This window comes from Charadrius vociferus, unplaced genomic scaffold (assembly GCF_000708025.1).
Source record: "Charadrius vociferus isolate BGI_N301 unplaced genomic scaffold, ASM70802v2 scaffold195, whole genome shotgun sequence".
NCBI classification, from domain to species: domain Eukaryota; kingdom Metazoa; phylum Chordata; class Aves; order Charadriiformes; family Charadriidae; genus Charadrius; species Charadrius vociferus.
In genome coordinates, this window is record NW_009648539.1 from 2,546,272 (window position 1) to 2,566,986 (window position 20,715).

A 20,715-nucleotide genomic window follows, 5' to 3' on the forward strand; every position below is an offset into this window, starting at 1 on the left:
CAACATTGGTCAAAAAATCTCCTTAAATCCACTGGAGTCAACAGAAAAGAGGGTCTGGTGTTGAAATGTCTGCCAGATCAGATTTCATGTCTGAATAGGAAGGCTGATTTGGGTTTTAAAAGGGTAGCCCATACCAAAACAGGGCAACTCAAATGCCATGTTAAAATATAGCATTATTTTTTAGTCCCTGTTCCCACTCTTGCAAAAAATTGGTAGGTGGGGTAAATGGAGTATGGTTCTTTCCTCCCTTGGATGCCTCCACTGCTGGCCGGAGACAGCGCAGCGCTCCTCGGAGCTGGCAGAAACAGTAGGAATTCCTTTTGTAACATCTGCCTACGTGAGGGTCCTGGAATTTGCGTCTTCCCTGAGCCTGCTTTAGCTCACCTCCCTGCCTTCTTGGCATTCCCCTTTTGTCCAGCAGATAAGAGCGCATTTCCAGAACCAGTTTTGCAATTACCCATCTTCTCAGTTTTCTTTCCTGACCTTTAAAGGGGATGCACCGAATAAATGCCTTTGTATGAGAGCCAGACTTTCTGCTGGGTGGCTATTTCAAAGGAGCAAATATGATCTTTTCATAAATACCATGTCAGGCCCATGTAACTCACAACTTATTTATAACAGTCCTAATGCACACCGTGGAAGCCGGGGCTGGTATTGCACAAGAACATTTATCTAAAGCATTTCAGAACTGCGAAGCAAGGTAGACAGCTACATTTTTGAGCAAGCTGTTTAGCAGTTGTTGAGTTTAGCTTTTACTTGAGTTTCACGAAGCATTTAAAACTATTCAAGGTTTAGAAGAAAATGATAAAAATATCACAGCCTGTAAATTATTTGTTAAGCATCTGGTCTTGGCATTCAAAACCCAAAATGGTCACCTAGGTACGCAGACAGAAAACTCTTCTGTGACATTGAATGTATCAGTTTGTCCCCATTGACCAAATATTTCAAGCCTCCTTTTGGGGCTCACACATCCCCGCAGGGCTCACCTGAACTGGACAGAAAACAGCTTTAATGAAAACCTTAGCCAGCTTTCCTGTACTTTGCTGGCTGTCGTGATAGCCTCAGGGGGAAAGCCCCTTTCCTTTTTTTGCTGTATATCGGCTCCACGCTTGTTTCACCAAACCTGGGCAGTGGGAGGCCAAAAGAAGCCCCTTGTTTTACTGAGCAGCTTGGCATGGACCTGGGGTGGCCTTACCTATGTGGTGGTCAAAAAGTAGTATTTGTTGGTAAACACAGCAGGGTCACAAGCGTCATCGCTTTTGTTAACCCCTTCATTTTCCAAATAGGGCAGTGTATGGGAGGATTTTTGCCTGGTGTGGAAGAGCCATGAATTGAGAACATCACAGCCCATAGCTGGCATCCCTGTTATACACGTGTAGCATAAATAGCCAAAACTTCCTCTGCTCATCTGTTTCCCACTGGTATGCACGTGCATGGTAGATTGTCAACCCTGAGGACGTGATGTGTCCCTGTGCTTCAATGCAGTTGTGTTCAATGCTTTTGCTCACAGCTTCTGCGACAAAAACTTAGCATGTAGCTCTAACAGATAAGGGACAAATATTTTATACTTAGTAGAAGCAAAGAAACTCAGCTTTTTTTTTTTTAATCCCATTGAGTGTCCCTTGGCATTTCTAAATGCTTCTTAAAAATATGGCACTAAGACTTTTGGTGGAAGCAATAGAAACTCCAGCTATTTGTCCTTAAGATCCGATCAAGGTCCTTTCTGTCTGCTGTCATCCCACGCAAAATTGATAGCGTTTGCTATATCCTGAGACAAAGGCTGGCATACCAATACCAAATGTGTGAAGAAAAAAATAGTTAATGAGAAAACTGCATAGCACTTGCTTCGCTCTGTGCTTTGTGGATAAGTGTGCCCAGACAGATTTTAGTTTAAAAAGCTCTGATGTAACATACGCCACCGCTAAGGCTGAAAACACTTGTGTACTCTTCATCTCACATGGCCTGATTTTGTTTATCAAAACACAGTAGGTGCTGGCACTTGATGCTTAGCTTTCACCTTTAAATCTGACTTTCATAAGTAGTGGCCAGACTGCCTCTACTATTTTGGTTTGACTTAAACATCAGTTTTTTTGGGAGGTGGAAGAGGTTTAAAGGCAGCGACTCCTCCAAGAGGTTTCAGGGGGCTAGAAAGACAGTTTGCTTGAGAGAAAATACAAAAAAATTGTGAATAACCACTTTTTTCCTGCAATTTTCAGAAGGGAAGAATGAATCAGAACCACGAAAGGGATGTTACAGAGTCAGCAGAGCCAAAGTCATTTAGAGCTTAGCCTTCATTGAGCTGTTCTTCTTTTTCTCTGGCAAGATAAAGTATTTTTTGCCTCTATATCGACCCTCCCATGAATAATCCAGAAAGTTGTACTATCTGCTGAGCCCAGAGGTAACTTCATTAGTACTCACCACATCTCTTTTGAATTACACATACAGTTGGGTGTTTAAATTACAGGAAGACTTTGTGTTTAAGAGTTTCCGCATCATGCTGAGGCTTGGGAAAAAAAGTCAGGTTTGACACATAATAGGGATTGATGTGCTACTTCAAATGCTGGTGTTACTGGAAAGGAAGGAACTTCCACAGGAAGAGCAAGGGAAATTATACAGGAATCAATAAAGGATGCTAAAAATAGTGTTTGACTTATCTCCCATGTAAGTCAAAATACCCCACTCAAAGGATGCACACGCTATGTCTTGGCTGGTATATTCAGACCGCTCTTAACTGGTGTATGGGCTGTCAGGATTTCCTCGTAAGTCAATGGAGAGAGGCAAGCATCTCTAGAGGACAGTTCATCCCATCTACCTAAGGAATTGCCAGCAAAAAATGAGAGTGCTGTAGAGTCTGCCCTTTTCCTAATTGCCATCAGCTTCACACGCTTAAAGTCAAGCATGTGCTTAATTACTTTCCCGGAGAGAGCTTGGAGAGCTGAGTGCCTGGCAGGACTGAACTGCTAGCTTAGGGGAAAACAAAGAAATTAGTAAATATTCTGGATGAACCTGATGAACAAAACTGGGAAATGAGGAGAGCTTGCCTGCAAGGATGAGTAAGTTGCAGGCTTGGAAGCGTAATAGGTCCCAGGAGAGAGAATATGATTAGTCAGGTAATTTACAGGTAATATGCTTTCATCATTTTCTACTTAGCATTAATTTTCTAAAACATTGGGTGGGAGCTTGCTCAGAGGGGAGGTGGGAGGCAGCGGCAGGAGCTGGGGAGGCATGGCCCTGGGGGCTGCTGAGCTGTGTGGGGCAGGGAGCAGAGCTGTGGTCCCTGAGCCCCACCACCCCTAGCCTCGTGCTGGCCATGCCTGTGCTTAGAAAGAAGCTATCTGAGATGCCTCCCTCTTTCCATCCATGAGGCCCCTCTGTTCGCACCAGTACGAGATGGCCATGTTTGTGACATTTATGATTAGCGAAAGGGGAACCACCACAGCCGCAGACATTTGCCCACATGTTGGAAAAGACTCAGTCCCTTTGGGATTTGAAGCAGGAGCTTCATCTCAGAAGTTCATGAGCTGAAGTGAGCAAGTTTTGGCTGAGCAAAGTGAAAGTAAAACTGAGCTACGTGAGTTTGGAGATGCTGCTGTTAACCAATGCACTAACAAACAGTGGAGCACGTGGCAGGGGAAATGATGGGTGTACAGCTAATTTGAGGGGGTAAGAAAGGGTGTCGCTCAGCTTTCTTTGCATTTGGACTGTTCTTGATGTCTCTATGCAGTAGTTGCTGTTATATCTGACAAGTCAACTGATCAGATCTATTAATTAGATCTGTTTTAAGCCCATATTTACATGAATGTTCTTAAAGAACAACCGATTATATGATTGCAAAATGCATTAGTACCCAAGGCCCTTCTGCAAAATGTGAGAAAAGACAGTTTAGGCACAATTAAGGAGATTTTTGTTTCTTAGACACTATTAAAGCCTATTACAGAAACTCCTCAGGGCTTTCTACACTCCTTAATGGGGATTGTGTGACTAAATTGAGAGCAGTACAAGGCCCTAAAGTTGAAGATTATAGCCTGTAACAAGTCACAGAAAGTTTTTAACATTGCCCCTCTAATCAGCACCAGGCAAACATGTGCAAGAAATAATACCCTCCCTGTGTGCCCCGCACTTCCAGCCACCCCATCTTGCAAACAAAAAACTGCAAGCACCAACAGATCTGTTCTGACTTGTTTTATTTCACTTTGTGTTTATTAAAATGCTGTGTTTGCAGTTTATATTTCTTGGCACGCTGTTATTTGAACAACATTTAAACGAGAACAGCATAAGCAGAAGGCAGGCTGAGAAAGCTCATTTCATTCCACGTTTTGGAAGGATCCTGTGTAGTCTCGTAATCATCAATTATGTTATCTGTGCTATTTACTTGCTTTTGATTTACTTACTTTGGAGGGTGAACACAAGCTCAGCTGTTTCCCTTTGTTTTCTACTCATTTCCGCTTTCAGTTTCTCAAGTACCTGCACAACAAATAGGGCAACGACCAAATTAATCTACCAGAAGCAAATGTTTACCACCCAAAAGAATTGTCTGCATGGAGGTTTTAGCTCAATAGCAAAAAAAAAAAAAAAAAAAAAAAATTAAAAAAACAGGATTTGTAACGTGTGATTTCACTTCCTTCTCCTCCACAAAGCCAGCACTTGGTATCCACTCTCTGGCATGGAGCAAGTGCCACTTTGGAGGCTGTTCCCTGGCTGATAGCTGCTTGCTTATTTGTGTGACTTTTTGACAGGGCAGCAGCGAAGAGTGTCTGCAGCCCTTCATGGGTTGGTATCATCCAGAGCATCACTGCAGGAATTTGTTTTGGCTTGGTAAAGCCCCTTTTTCAAAACATTGCCGGTTCCCAAACAGGTTGTTCAGGAGCCCTCAAAGCAAGCTCGGTTACTTTCTCCTCCATACAAGTGGTGGTCTGTATGAGTAAACTCATTATGCCCAGCCCCATTCCCTGGCACTGAGTGCCCCATGACCATATATTTGACCTCTTCTGCCCACCAAAGACTGTGCTTATACCCAAGCTGCCTTCTGGAAATGCTCCCCGGGCCAGGAGCTCTTCAGGAGATGTTGTTTGGCAGGACCTATGCTAACAATTTAACAATACTTTGCAATTGTTCAACAACTTGAACAAAACTGTTTAACAGCAGAACAAGCAAGTTCTGTCTCCTGGGAACGCTCCCTGGCATCGTCAGTGGTGGTGTGCCTAGGCTGGTAAACCAAGGTCCGCATGTGACTCCTCTTCCTGCTGCTTGCTGAAGCTCGGCTTGCAAGTCTCACCACAAGTCCCAGCCTCATGCTCTTTGCTCCAAGAGCTTGATGTTCACAGCCAGGCAGCACAAACTTGGTGTCATCCACAGACCACGTAAACTTCAGCCCCTTGCTCTGTCTTTCAGTCAGCCCACCATGGGACTCTACTGTGAACATCCGTAATAAATGAGCCATTTCTATGAAGTACTGAGCATATGCAATTCCCAGGCGACCCATAAAACTTTTTCCTGAGCTTAGGAGCCAAAGCTCAATTGACTTCAATGGTGCACAGCTAGCATCACAGCCCTGTGGACATTCTGCTTCCCTGGCTACACAGGTGCCTTCATGTGGTCAGGATTCAGGCTCCAGTTGGAAAACATCAGTTTTAAGATAAGCAAATTCATCTTCTGTGAGCTGTGCAAGGCAGCTTTAGCTCTGCCTATCAGCTGAAACCAAGCTGAGATGAGAAGGCAAAATGTTTCCTTTCCCATAGCTCAACAACGATAACATTTTTCATATCAGGTTCTTTTAGGAAAAATATACTATGCCTGCATATTTTACTTGGATGGGAAACGCGTTTTTCTGACTACTTCATCTCTGTAATTTCTCCTATCCCTTGTCAGCTCCTTTTTTTCCATAAGCTCTGAGAAATGAACAGTTCTTCCCTCTTTGTCACAGCTATTCCATGTGAGCTTGTGCTTCAGGAAGCAAAGCTAAATCTACTATTCCCCTACAAGCTGAATATTGAATACTGGGTCTCTTGGGTGTAAGGGTGCTTTCTCTGTCCTGTCAGGGGCGGAACCAACAGTGAAATGCCTGACAAAGGCTACTGAAATTTTTAATCCTCTTTTATATATAAAACCCAGCATAACACCAGGGCAGGCTTCACTGCCTAACGAGAGGTCCCTCATCCTCACTGGGAGCCCTGGATGTCTTTCTTGGGAAATACAGACTGGCAATCTTCTAACAGTTAGGGAAGCTGAAGTGACAGTTAATCACTCCACTGTGGACCTACTGTAGATTCGTGTAAAATAAGGCAACACATTAACCACAGGAGACCTTTACTTTCCTCTTAAAAACAGAATTGGGAATGTTTTACACCAAATTGCCCAAATAGGTAAGTAAGTGGGGAAAACAGTCAGAAATTATTAGGGCTTAGTGAAATGAACACAAGGCATTTGGAGATTAAGTGGTCTATGACCTGAGGGAAAAAAAAAGATCTTATATCAGGGAATGACAAGATGATGTGTAAATGCAGATGGAGAAGGGATGATGAATTTTGGGGTAGCACGTTCTTAAAGGCCAGAGGAAAATCTTATCGAGGTGTGGGGGCCGGTATCAAAGACTCAGTCTGAAATCTGAGGAGATGAATACAGTCCAGTCTGATGTCCTACCACTGATGCTGAGGAAGACAAGAAAGAGCTGAACAATAGGTTGCAGTCAGTCATGAACAAAATACCAACACAGGCGTGCTACTAATAACAGAAAAGCTCAGTCCTAAACTGGCAGTCAGGTGCCATTAATCCACAAGCTGTGAACACACATTGTGAGTGAAAAGGGGGGGGAAATTCCCTATGGCTTTCTTTTCTAGGAGGAAGCATGCTTGTATCACGAAGTCACTGGCTTATCCCCAGCTGGGGAGACAAGGAGGTGAATCGAAACTGCCCAGGCTGCCATGAGGAGAAGAACAATGGTGGGGAACGCCGAGGTAAAAGCAAGGAGCTGCGTTGTGCTGTGTCAGACCATGCCTAGCCATGGTGGTCACTTCAGTGCCATCAGCAACCTCACAACAAAGCTGTGGTGCACAGCAGAGGAGGCAGAACACGGGGATCCGAAAGGTGCAGTTGTCTAAAGCTACCCATTTCCACCAGCAACAGATTTGAGGTCTTCTATTCAAAGGTGGGATGATACTGGATGAAACCTGAAGGCATCAGACAGTAGTGTACCAAGCAGCTTCAGACAAATTCCTACAGGAAGAAAAAAACAAACATGAAGGACTCCTGGCCTGGATTTGATGTTCTTTCATTCATACAGGTTCATTAGCAGCCAAAATCATCCTGCAGGCAGCACCGGCTCTTCTTCCTCACACTGCTTTTCCAGCTTCTCTGACAGGAGATAATGAGTTGCCAATTGTCTTAGGCTCATTAGCAGCATAATTTCACATGTTTAAACTTTCCTACTACTATGTCTGAGGTGCAAATCCTGGCTTTCCAGTCCCTGTGAACTAACTCTTCCTGTTGTAAGAAAACCCTTGGCAGTGTATTAAAGGGAAGAGATAGCCCTTGAGATTTTTTTCCCCTCTTTTTTTTTTTTTCCAGGAACATTCTTCACTCATCCACCTTGAAGCTGATTTAAGCTGGGAGACCTGCTCCTGCAATCTGGCGGCTGGCTTAAAAACTAGCAGGTTGTAAGGTACTGCTAATCTTCTCAGGAGTATTCAAATCACATGTGACAAGCTCAGTGACACAGGGTTCACTATTCTTGTTTTATATTTATGCCTGTCATCTATTCCTTCACTTAATCTATTTCCAAAACATCTACAACTGGTAGCACATTTACCAAAAATAATTTAAAATAGCAAAACCAGACATTTCCCATGAGAATCCCCAGGAAGAAAAACGTAGGTTTTATCAGTATTAATTCTAAGTTGGCACTTCTTCCCAAGAATTATTGTTCCCCCAAGAAGTGTTTTTGAGGCAACTTTACAACATAACTTAAAACATGCTGCACATTACTCCAATCTCATACTTTTTATGAGAAGAGAAGACTAGCATCCAGCCAAAGCATACTTTGTACTTGTCTTGCTTATGGCTATTTTATAGACCGTGACCTTTCTAAGGAAGCGTGATCCACCTAACCTAGCTGGAAAGGGCTGGTGTTCCAAGCAGTTATTTGGAGTTGAAAATGAACAGTAAAAATTGATCCCTGATGTAGCTCTGCTGGTGCTGTGTTAATGAACTCCCAGCCCAGAGAACCTCATCTCAGCCACGTTGCTTTCCCAGTTGCCTAAAATGAGAGATGCTGTATTTCCACTGCTGTTGCACTGTAAGTAGAAGAACAACCATATGTGTAATGCCACTTAGCCTGTAGTCTCTGAAAAAGGTTAGGAATGAATACAAAAGGAACAAAAAAAATAATCAAGGACTAGGATCAGCACACAGTACTGCTCCTCATGGTGTGCACTTCTGGCTTCTAGCAGCTGGCAGCACACAGGTTTATGGACTCAAAGGACATACCTGCAACTCTGTGCTTATTAGCCCTGATAACCTTTCTTCCATGAGTCTAAGCGCTCTTGAACTAATTTAATCTTCTAGCCTTCACAGCATCCTATGGCATCCCACTGTTTAATGATGCACTATGGGAGAAAAATACTTTCTCTTTTTTGCTTTAAACCTGCTACCTGGTAGCTCCATCTGAAGCTTCCTAATTCTTGTGTTAATAATCACTAAAGCGTTAATAATTACTCCTTATTCACCTTCTTCATTCACTTAATGATTTTATAACCTCTCCAGTTTCTCCTCTCAAGTCCTCTTTTTTTCCAGACTGTGGAGCTTTAGTTCATCTTCTGTAGTAGAGAAGCTGTACCACACCTCCAGCCAGCTTTGTTGCCTCTTTCTGCACCTTTTTTAATTCTGCTATGCCCTCTTTGAGAGATGGGACTAGAACCACACACCAGATATTCCAGAGAGATGCTCGCTGTGGGTTTATAAAGGCATTGGTGAAGCTTTGCTACTCCCCTCCTAATAAACCCAAGAGTCGATTTGTCTTTTCAACTACTACTGAGTGCTGAACCAATGTCCCGGGACTGTATTAAGTCTCTGCACAGAGATTACCCAAATGGCCTCACATACTCCTTCCTGCCTCACATATTTCATACTGCTTTGCACTAAAAAAAAAAAAAAAAAAAAGGAACGAAGATTTTCTCCTGAGGTCTTTCAACAACAAGCCTTTGCTACTTTTTAAGTGGATTGAAGGAGCAGAGCCCTGTGATTATCACTGAGGGTCACAGAGGTCGTGTCCCAGCCAGCTGCAGCGGGCAAGACGGGCAGGACACCTTGGGTTCAGGTTTCCTGGCATTTCCTGGCATGAGACCCTGTCCTTGCTTTCTTATGGCACTGCCAAAAGTGAGCGAGCTGAAATCTTCCTGGGTGCCTACCTCAGGCTAGTTTAGTCTTGTTGGGAGTTGATTTCAGTAGAGGATTTTTGTGGTTTGGAGGGGGTTGCTTGGGATTATTTTGTATTGTTTCTCTCAGGCAAAAGAGCTCCACCATTGCCAAGGAAGAGGCTAGGGAATGTACCTCTTATCCGTATTTAAAAGAAATAAATTGTGTGATCTTTCATTTGAAAATTACTAGTGTTAGCAGTATTTGAGAAAAAGATTGTATTCATAGCGATTGTATTTGCACAGCGTTTTATTGAGTAGGAGACTTCTGACTTTGCCATAGACGTGCATCTATTTTCCAAACCCTTATCCTGTGAGGAGTCCTCATTTGTACAACTGTCTTTGATTTGAATGCTTAAATTTGCAGAAGATCCTTCCTGGGTTAACCATGCTTAGTTCCTGCAGGTCACGCTGGGCCCAAACACCCAAATGTGGTAGGAGGCCCATCACTCCTGTGAACAGCAGGAACCCCTGGCTTGGTGGGAACATGCTCTGGGTTGCACCAGACAAAACAAGCTTCAGTCTGAGGTGGAGGAATGCAGTGAAACAAAGGAGGAATGCAGTGAAGCAAAGGAGGCCAAGGAACTCGAGGGAAGCAACAGGGGAAGAGCAGGAGAACCAAGATTCACCTTGATGCAAAGGACTGCCCTGCTTTGGGGAGGATAGAGGGTAATGAGGGAAGTTGTTGTCTATAGGATCCTGATTTATTTCTGTCCTTCAGCCTGACTCCAATCCAGTGAGCTTCCAGCCCTTACCTAAGTACTCAGCTTTGGCTCCCTCCCATCAATGTGTGTCATGACCTCCAGCATCTCAAATACCAACAAGCTGGATCCTTGCTCTGCAGGCAGGCATTTTCCTAACAAGTTACAGTTTGGAGCAGGCCAAAACCAAACACCGCCACTCCCTCTGACAGACAAAAAACCAACGAGGACCCATCAGCATTTTGTTGACTCCTCCCGATCACCCACTCTCCAGAGACTGTTCTCTGCTGGCACCCAGCATCACAAATAACGTCAGATCTCAGCCAGTCATGTGGCGCCAGTGCAAAGGGAACAAAAGCCAAGGCAGTTGTGGGGAAAAGACCATTGTTCCAAAAAATTTAAGTGATGTCACTCTGCTCCTTAACGGCATCAACAAAACATCCTTTCCAATGGCGAGTGCCTCTCTCTGCAGTTGCCTGCAGTGAGGGTAGAAGGCATGGAATGGATTAGCCTGCTTTTTAGAGGCTAGACATTTATCCTAAAGCAGCATGTTTCAGCATAGACTCTCTTCCCCACGGACACCGATTTGATGGCACTGTGGTGCAGATCCGGGTCCCTCAAAGGGACCTCACCTGACATGTGGGCATCAGTGACGACTTGAGCATGCCTGTTCCCTGAGGGATGAGAGCTGCTCGTGCTCCTCATGACTGTACTTCCACTTACTAGTCGTCACCATTTGCGCTGTGGCATCTGCTAGAAATCTTAATCACGGGTTGTGGCCCCAGCGGAGTAGGCATGAACAGATGTAAGAATTACGTTTCTAATTATCTTAACACCTTTCCGGCGGGGTGTCATAAGCACAAGTTAATTAAGCTTTGTGCTAACCCCGTGATGCGGAGCTACAGCTATATTTTTTTTCATTCTGGTTTACGAATGAAGAAGCTGAGGGACCAGATTATACCTGCTACTCAGTCCTGAAGCCTGAGCCCTCCCCTGGCCTCCCCGCCCTAGCTGCTTAGCTGCCTTCCCACCTGCCAGAAGATCAACATGTTTTGGCCTGTTGCCGATAAAATTAACAGACCACATACTGTGCCCCTGCAAAATCCTAAGAAAGTTTTCTTACAGAGATGAAAATCATGAAGAGTTTCAACGTTCATTACTTCTCCCTACCTCAGAGCCCTGGAAGCACCCCCAGCCCGGGCTGCCCCCTTTCAAAAACCCATGGGCCAGCCACGGATACTCTCCTGAAGGCACCCATACCCATATGAGTCATTAGTCCGGTGAGGGATGGCTCTTAATTGTCCATGAGTTGTGTCTCTCTGTCATTGCTCAGCACTTGGCCCTCATGATGCTTGCAGCTACGGATGAACCTAAGGAGTGACTGTCAGAGCTGTCTTCCTTGCGCCCTACAGGCCACCAACACTGAACTTCCTCTATCACAGTAGATCCCAGCCAGCACAAAAATCTAGGAAATGGATGACAGCTGGAATACCTACACCTTGTGAGAAACATCCTGGGAGGCCAGGGAAGCTGCTGATGCTCTCCAGTGATGCATCCCAGAGCTATGTGTGTAAGAGGACTACAGGAAAGAGCTGGCATGGCTACAGAGCCATGCTGGTGCACCAGCTGTGCTCAGGTGGACTTTGGGCAGGAAGAAGTAGAATAAGGCTCATTAGATATCCTGTTCTCCCTCTGAACCTTCACAGGAAAGGAGAAAACAACTGCAGCTCCTGTCTTGAAAGACACCTCCCTTCCAGCTCTCTTGTCACTACCCATGATTTGGGTCTTTTGAGAGCCACACAAATACTCCCTGGCTCCTCTAGCCACGGAGAAGGGGCTGGAAACAGGGAGGCTGGGGCAAACTGGGCTTGGTGGGCACTGCTCCCTGCCTGCAGGCAAAGCATGCGCATCAGCAAGGCTGACTTCCCAGACGAACAGTGATCTCTTTCCATGGGCAAGCATCCCCTGAAATTGCACTTTATTTTTCAGATCAGTTTCTGAAAAGAAAAGCACAAGCAGAGCTGTCAGGGGAATCTTGGGCAGTCAGATGGAGGGATCGTTAAAAGGACTTCAAGGTGCCTCAAAGCAGACACTTAGAAATTGAGAGATGCGGAATTAAGCAACTACAAAACCCTCCCTTTCCAGGAGTCCTTCATTGTACTGGCTAAGCACAACTTGCTGCTGTTCATGGTGATGATAAAAATCCCAGGCTTCAGCACTCAGATGAATTTCATAAAATAAATTCTCCCTCCTTTATTTCATAATCTTTTTATTGCAGAATCACTCTGGTAAACTGGCCGAAACCTAGAGTGCTGCATTCAGGCACCTTCTGTTCAAAACTCTTCAAGCTGTCAGGGAAAAAAATAAGGAAGCGTGTTTCAGCCCATTTTTAATCCATCAGGTTTGAGGTTAATGTTTTTATATTTATTCATTTATTGCAGATTTAGAGGAATTGACAAAACTGATCTCAGAGAAGGCTTAATTTAGGAGGGACTGCTGTAGCACTATACTACTCTGCAGTAGCCTTACCAGTCAAAACAATATTTAAGAAAATATACGTGGACCAACGTGCAAATTATTATGAAGCTTTTTTTTACCAGTGTCTTGTATTTTAAAGAAAACCTTATCATTGAAAACTGAGGCTTCTTTGTTGAACTGCTTACGCTGGTGAGCTACAGGCAGACCCGTACTTAGTGGGAATGCTGTAGAACAGATGGGATCCCTGTTTTGCACATGATTCTGGAATGCAATAAAATTGTTTGGTTCTGGGAAACAGTTTTTCCTCCCATGACACTATCAAAACGGCCAAAGGGCCTGATTCTGAAATCCACACTCCCACAAGTAATCCTCGTTCATGCTTCAGGAAGATGCAAGTTATAAAGGAAAAAAAAAAAAAAGTACAAAAACATCACCTCTGCATAGAAATATCCAAATGTCCTGATTTTAAGAGGGTGCAAAAGGGAACTTGCTTTGGGAGGAAACAGATATAAAGAACCTATGTACGTTGCTAGTAGCAGAAACACGGGAAGGAAAACCTAAAGCTGTGACGACTTCAGGGAACTGGCGTGGAGAAGCGGTGTCAGGAATCTTCTGAGAGATTTCTCTTTTCAGCACCTTGAGCCAGCAATCCCAAACACTTCACATCCCTTCTCACCTCGCGGAGGATGTTGGTGTGGGACAGAGGTTAGACCAGAGGTTACAAAACTGGGCCCTTCAGCAGCAGAGGTCGGAGAAGTCACTTGGCTGAAACACTTGGGGCCGGATTCTTGGCTGGTATAAATCATCGCGGCCCCCAAAAAAGTCACACTGAGGACTGAGGCTCTGCTGCTTTACGCCCACTGAACATCTGGCCCTCAGCCTGTGGGAAGAGGATATAATGTGCCTCACGCTTCACGCATTTCTAAACAGCTGCTTTGAAGGACTCCTTCAGGTCTCACATGAGACTGTTTGCCCTCGCTGAGAGCTCTGGAAAGGATTGATTGTGCACAAACGATTTAAAACTTCAGTGTTTGCAGGGCACAAAGGGATGCTAAAAGACGTCTCTAATGTAGTGAGCCGCTTCTTGGCAAAGCTCTTTGCAAATCAGGTGGGGGAGGAAGAGATTATGTCCAGTCCCTGACAAGCCTCTCCGCACAGGAGTTTGCTTCAGTAGCTCTGACAGGATCAGGTGATTTCAGCCTGGTACAGCTATGTGCAACGGTCTGGCAAACATCGGATGGATTTTGCGATGTGAATATATGTGACCTTTCCTTCTAACCTTTTTTTATTATTCTTATTAATCAGGAACATCTTTGAATCTACCTTTATCTTAACGCTGCCACTGGTCTAGCAGATCTGCCAAAAAAATCTTGCAGAGCTGACTTAAAAAGTCATCTGACAATTTTTTTAATTTTTTATTTTTTTCTTACTAAGAAGCTTTCAGCTGGTATGTTACATTTTTTAGGGATTCAAGTTAGTAAGTGAACAGCCAAGATTCTTATGTTGTACAATTTGCATGGCTGGGACAGTTTCTTTTTATTTTCCCTTATTAGTGAGTGATACCACTAACCACCACTTCTGAGAGGGCTTGACTTAATAGTCACTACTAGACATAGTACCTTACAAATTGCCTAAAGTTGAAATTCAGGAATGTTGGGATCATTTATTTAAAGTGACCTTCAGTTACTTCCAAAATGGAAGTTCGCAATAAATTATATTTTCTTGAAGATTCTGATTGCTCCTTCCATTTCATTGCATCCCGTGCCAGGCTAAAAACCTCTCCGTGCTTTTTGGTGAGGGACTGAGTTAGACTGGGCAAAAGTTGTACTCTCCTACCTTGTTACCAAACCCCACGCTTCAGCTGCCAGAACTAACAAAGATGGTAGACAGCATTCATATGAGCTAAATGATTACCCAAAAGAGATACAAGCCAGTTTGAGATTGAGAAGAACTGCAGAGGGGTGCCACAGGCAGGTTTCTCTGTTCACTAACCAAGTTGGATAAGGACTCGGAACAAAAGCAGAAGGCAGGCATGATTATATCTTCATGATAGCAGCTTTCCTGTACAAAGAATAACTTTGAAAATTAACAGTACTACTTTTCTTTCCATTTTATTAATTTAAGGAAGACCTGGTCAGCTTAACTCCACTAGAAAATTTTGTAACTACTGCAGAAAAGTTACTCCGGTGTCACTGTGTGTGCTTCAATAGCCCATTCAGTTTCACACAGAAAAGGTACTTGGGAAGATAAAGATGGTAGCAACAGAATAAATTATTTGATAGCACTGGACTAATTAGAAGATGTATCCTGCACTTGCCAGCATACAATTATGCTTCAATTTACTGTAGAAGTAGGACCAACAATAAAGGGACAAAGTGAAGCACAGTTTTCTCTTGGGGGAAGAGAACCAGGCAGACGCTCCCACACCCCAGGCCTGTGATCAGCAGTGCTGTCTTTAAATCAATTCTGTTTCAAAAGTATTTGCAGTCATCATTCTAACATCATAAGTAGCTGCTATCTGCACAGCAGCTTTCATCTAGAGATGAAGCTTAAAGCGCTTTCTAAAGATTAACTCAGTGCTTCTTGAACAGCCATTGAATGTCCCAAACCGATACTACCAACCAGTAAAACCATTGCTAGAACCTCCTCTTTCTCCCTTTTTCTTCTTCCTACTTTTTTTTTTTTTTTAATTCGTCTCTGTTACACTTACTATCAACCCATAAAAGCATGCAGTGGACATGGAAATCTTCCTGGTGCTATGTGAGGTGTATAAGCTACTGCTCATAAAGTTTGTGTTGATTCCAGCGCTCCGTGGCAAGAAATCACATAGTAAACAATATTTTTACACCACATGGAAGTAGAAGGACCTACTTCTGGACAACTGGTGGAGGATGAGATCTATTCTTCTGCTGAAGTGAATGATATCCGGGAAATGTTATTCCTGTTTCATGTTTCCCCCCTTAGTTAAGAAAGGAAAACCAAGAATCAAAGCAATCGAGAGGGAGAAAAAAAATCATGAAATTAAGCGAATACATGTGCAGAACAAATACAGTTTGAATATCCCTATGTTTTGTGGGCACTGTCTTATCCTAGCGATTCATATAGCCAGAGCATGCTTTGAGTGCAGAATAAGAAGCATGATTCGCTCTCCTCCCTCCTCCCACCCCCAAACTCACCTCTGCAAATCAAACTCGCCTTTGCCATCCTTGTAAAGCATTGTTGCTTTTAACCCCCATTTAGGTGTAATTTGGAAAGAGGACAACTGGTTTGATAACCCACCCTACTCCTTATCTGGTGATGCTCAGAGTTTGGCCGCTGGGGTGGTGGTATCCCAGCAGCTTTGGTTCCCGCGTTATTTGCACGCTGATACATGTCAATATGTAACCAGTTATAGAATATCCACCAGTTAAGCCAAAGGCGCAAATTTTTGGCTGACACGTGAGCACATTGATCTGATCTGCTGAAGCCAGGGTACCTTCGTGCAGATGGCATGGGGACCTCTGCCCGCTGCCCCCAGCACGTCGGCAGCACTCACACTGCTCCCTTGCCGGCATTATTTCAAAACAGAAGAAAACTGAGCTCTAAAATGCAGTGCTCCTGGCATCCCTTCGTGGCCAAGTTCTCACCCCCTGGTGCTTCTTCTGGCCTTTTTGGGCATGGACACCTGTTCGGAGGGGGAAGGGGAGTGTGGCTTTCCCCCCTGCTTTTGGGCAGGGTTGGCAGGCACGCCAGCCTGAGACCTCTCGGGGCACAGCCAGCCACAAAACCCAGCGGTGGGGTGGGGAGTAGTATTCTGGAGAAACAAAAAAAGGCAAAGGACATCGGCAGCGTGGAGCAGTTCTCTGGAGAAATCCTGGGAGCTGCAATAGAGAACGGCCGCCTCTGTGCTCGCTGGTGAGCTCTGCAGCGCGGCTCAGCAGGTGCCGTTCCCTCAGCTACAGCTCTGGCCTCTCCTTTTCGGAGTGTAAAGCCATGCAAGAGGTCTCCTTGGTGCTTCATCATCCTGGTAGAAAAGAAGCATTGGGTTCCCCCACCCTGTGAGAACAGACACCCGACTCTCTTCACTCTTTTTTCTATTAAATGCACATACATCTCTTGAAGGCCTGAAGGCGAAAGCTCTTAAAATGAAAGAAAAAGAAGACATTTCACCCCCACGAGGGATGGGACAATGGAAAACCACTGAAGCAGCTGGTCTCCTGTCCTGGAGCATCCATTACTGCCGTGGCTGCTGGCATTATCTCTCCTGCTCCCCTCTAGGTAGGCTCCTGCGCTGGGGCAACCAATGTTCCCTGGCATTGTCCTCTGTGCTTGACAAAGTAGAAACCATCCTCGCGGTGGCAGGAACATTGCTCCCTACGAGCAAAACAATAGCTGTCATCGCCGCTCCCCTCTGCTTCATTTTGGTTTACATTTAAAGAAACCGAAAACAGCCTGTCACTGCAGCGGCTGCCCCAGGCCCTCGGGACTTGCGATTTGTGACTGTTGCAAATTCAGCGTGGGGAGGAGGGGAGAAAGATAAATCCTTGGGTGTGAGTCTGGGGTATTTTTTCACCCCTCAGAGCACGCAGACGACATGTTAATACTAACGAGGCGTGCAGCTAATCGCAGAGAAGCCCCTCGCACGCTGGAAAACAGCATTGCAGGAGGGCGAGTCAGACACATGTCGCAGCTCCTTTTGTCAGTCTGGTAAATAAAAAGCCTTGAAAATAGGAATATCTAAATATTTTTTAAATGGCCTGTTAGGATCCCTGGGCGAGAAACGGGAGTATTTAGTGGCAGTGCTGCACGCAGGAAGGGGCTGTGTGGCTGGGCGAGAGCAAGCGTGCCCCCGTGCTGCAAATACAGCTGAGGACCAGGCGGTGAGAAAAGGCTGAGACACAGGCACCTGGGAAGAAACAGTGATTTAAAAGCTCTACAGGTCAGAAACAGGGTAAACTAACTAGGGATTACTAAAACAGATGAAGATTTATAGAAATTGTCAAAGGAATGCAGTGCCCTTGGCAAGCGATGAGAAAAAAAAAAAAAAGCCCTGAAAGGTGCCTGAGCAAAAGCAGTTAAATTAAAACCATCTTTGCGCCTGAGTTTGAGGAGGAAAACAGCTGGTAGGGGCTGCAGCGACTGGTGAAACCTAGAGAACACACAGTGTTTTGGTTCCTGATGGTGTAGGGAGCTGAAGTCACTGCTCATCAGAGCACAGCGCGGGCGCGGGAAGGGAAGGCAAGAGAAGGCGGCGTTTTCTCAAGCTGTCTTAGTCGTGCCTCAGCTCTGCTCCAGAGGAAAGGGGTTAAACCTGGAAGTAATTTGGAAATGGAAAAGAAAAAGTCAATCTCAGCGAATTTGCAAAATTGGACCGAACTGGATTTTTGGTGAAGCTTCATTGAGAAGCAATCACTTTTCATAGGTTCTTATATAATATCAATAAAGAATATTCATAAATAACATTAATAAATAAAATAATATATTCTTTAACAAATAGTTATATAATATTATTGTATTTTTATACTAATTAAAGCATACAGCCAGTTTTTCATACTGTGATCCTCTACCCATGTGTGCGCCGATTTTAGCCTAATCAGCGAGCAATCCAGAAACTGGTCCCCCAGATCAGCATGGGTAAAAATTGTTTATATTAATTTACAAAAGAATGGATATTTAACTCAAATTGTTTGTTTGTTTTTTTAAAGTAAACCAAACCACTTGCATTTTAAAAGTCTGCTCATCATTATGTTTGAAGTCACGGCAACATACAGTAAAACCTGAACAAAAATAACTGAAATTAAAATATCTTTTTCAGGTTTACCCATGGAATTTTTTCAGAGGCAAACAGATCAACTGAGAAAAAGCAACAGAAATCAAATGTTGTTGAAGTAGTTTGAAAAGAACTTTTGCTAGCAATAGCCTCTTTGGAGGTATAAAGAGCATATTTCCTCATATTAGTGTATTCACCTTGTTTACGGCAATAAATGTTTAACACAAGGTTGAAAAGGGGGACATGAACGGAACAGCAGAAAAGCAGCTTTTCCTATGGGTGAATAAAAAAAGAAAAAGGAGAGGCAGCGATCTGCCACTTCTAAATTCTTGTAGGGTAGAAGAAATAGAAACAACATTAGCTCCACTCCCCAAATACAGTAATTTGTGTCCTCGATACACCTGTTAGCTTCAAAGACAGGGTAGATGAGGAGGATTGTGTATTCATGTGGTGGTGGAAATATGAACAGGATCTTCAATGGCTGCTGCTGCCAGGGGAGGGAAGAGTGGAAGCCCCCTTAGCCCTGCTGGTAAATAAACCCCTGTCTTACGCTTTCAAAAAAATGTATCTTTATTCTTTACAAATCCAGCATGTCCTACCAGCTTTTATCTCACCCAAAAATATGTTTTTTTTTTTCTTCGTTTTCATTGAATTCTCATTCTGGTTACACAGAGCTTGGTAGGCATTATTAGTTTGAAGAGTCTTTATTATATAAAAGAGATGGTAATGAAGCATATGCACTCCCCGAAGGAAGCACAAAATAAAATTAAAAAAAAGACAAATGAGTTTAATCTCTGCTTCTCAAATGAACATCACAAACACAAGAAGCACCAAATTTGAAGTTAAGACTAAAATTAAATTGCTTATTGATTGCCAACTGTCGAGAACTTGCTTTTTCATAAAAAAAAAGTAATTAAGCTAAAAATTTGAAACAAAAATTAATACCGCTCTTTCCTTCTCTGTGGTTGTGATTTTGAATTCCACCACATCACCGTGTGCCTCAAAGGAGTCAGAGCACGCCCGGGGCTCTTTCCTGACCCAGGAGGTAATGCAAACTGCAGGGTCCCTTTCCGAGGGCCAGCTGGAGGGATGGGGGGGCTGGAATAACATCCCACCTGAAGTCCCTGCTCATGCTCCCAGCCATGCGTTTAATACCGGTATTTCCCCCGTTGGAGGTTATACGACAAGACCAATTCTTTAGCTGCTGATTAACTTCCCTCCAGTGAGCTGGCCTTGTTGCTCCAGATGTTGAACCACTAAACCATACGGAGCCAGCTGTTGGATTTCAAGGTCCAGCTTTAAGTGGAAACATCCCAAAAGGGATGTTCAGCCCCTGAGCACCCCAGGGATGCCGTATCTCCACAGCTCGGCCTTCGCCATCACAGCAGGAAAACGAAGCCGCTGCGTTGCTCATGCTAAGATAAAAAGAGGGAAAGACCGAGTTCATACAAACATTTCCTTTCTCAGCTTTCCAGAATTTATTTTTCCAGTTTAACATACATCAAGCCTCCCAAACTCAGTGCAAGCCCAGGACATGTGGCAAACGCTGATTTCAGACCCATTTTCCAATAAGCTGGAGCTGGTTTGTAGCTGGGGCATATGCTTTGATCCTCCCACTTGGAGTCACATGAAAAGTCAACTTAGTTCTTCTTTTTTTTTGCCCTTAAATTCATGGGTATTCCCCATCACTGCCATTGACACCTGCCTGGCAGGTCTGGAGGAGGGGAGATGGGCGATCTGTCACGTCTGCTGGCACTTTGTGCTCCTGCCTCCAACACTGGGCAGACGATCCCAGGAGATGTCGAGCAGCAGAAAACTGGTTGCACAGGTCTGTGCCTTGTCCTCAACTTCTTTACATCACGACTGATGTTTTGGGCAGGACAGTGTAGGAAAAAACGCCACTGTCAAAGGCTCTCAGTGACTAAAAGAAATTGAAGAGAAAAGGTCTGTTAGAATTGTAAAGGCCCTTGGCAGAAGATGGAAAGACCGAAGTTCCTTCGAGATGCTCAAATTAATAACCCACCTAATTAGTAAGGGCTGCTAGCAGAGGGAGGCATTCCGCTGATTTATTTTGAGGAGGGAGTGGTGGAAACTCTCCTCCCAGCCCTGACGATCTGTGGACTCCAATTAACGACTTGCAGTGCTTTTCAGATCCCGACACTCTTTATGAATAACCAGCGCTGCCTGGAAAGTTTGTGCGGGTCCCTGTGGGCACACACTGCCCATCTTCGACCACCCCTGTGCTCAGGGAAATGGGGGGCCACCGCATCACGGTCCAGCGGCTACTTTGGGTGTACTTTCAGCATCCTAAATGATTTCGGCAGCAGGATTACTCACCACCCACCGCCGGTGGAACCAGGCACGTGCCCACGCCTGCCAA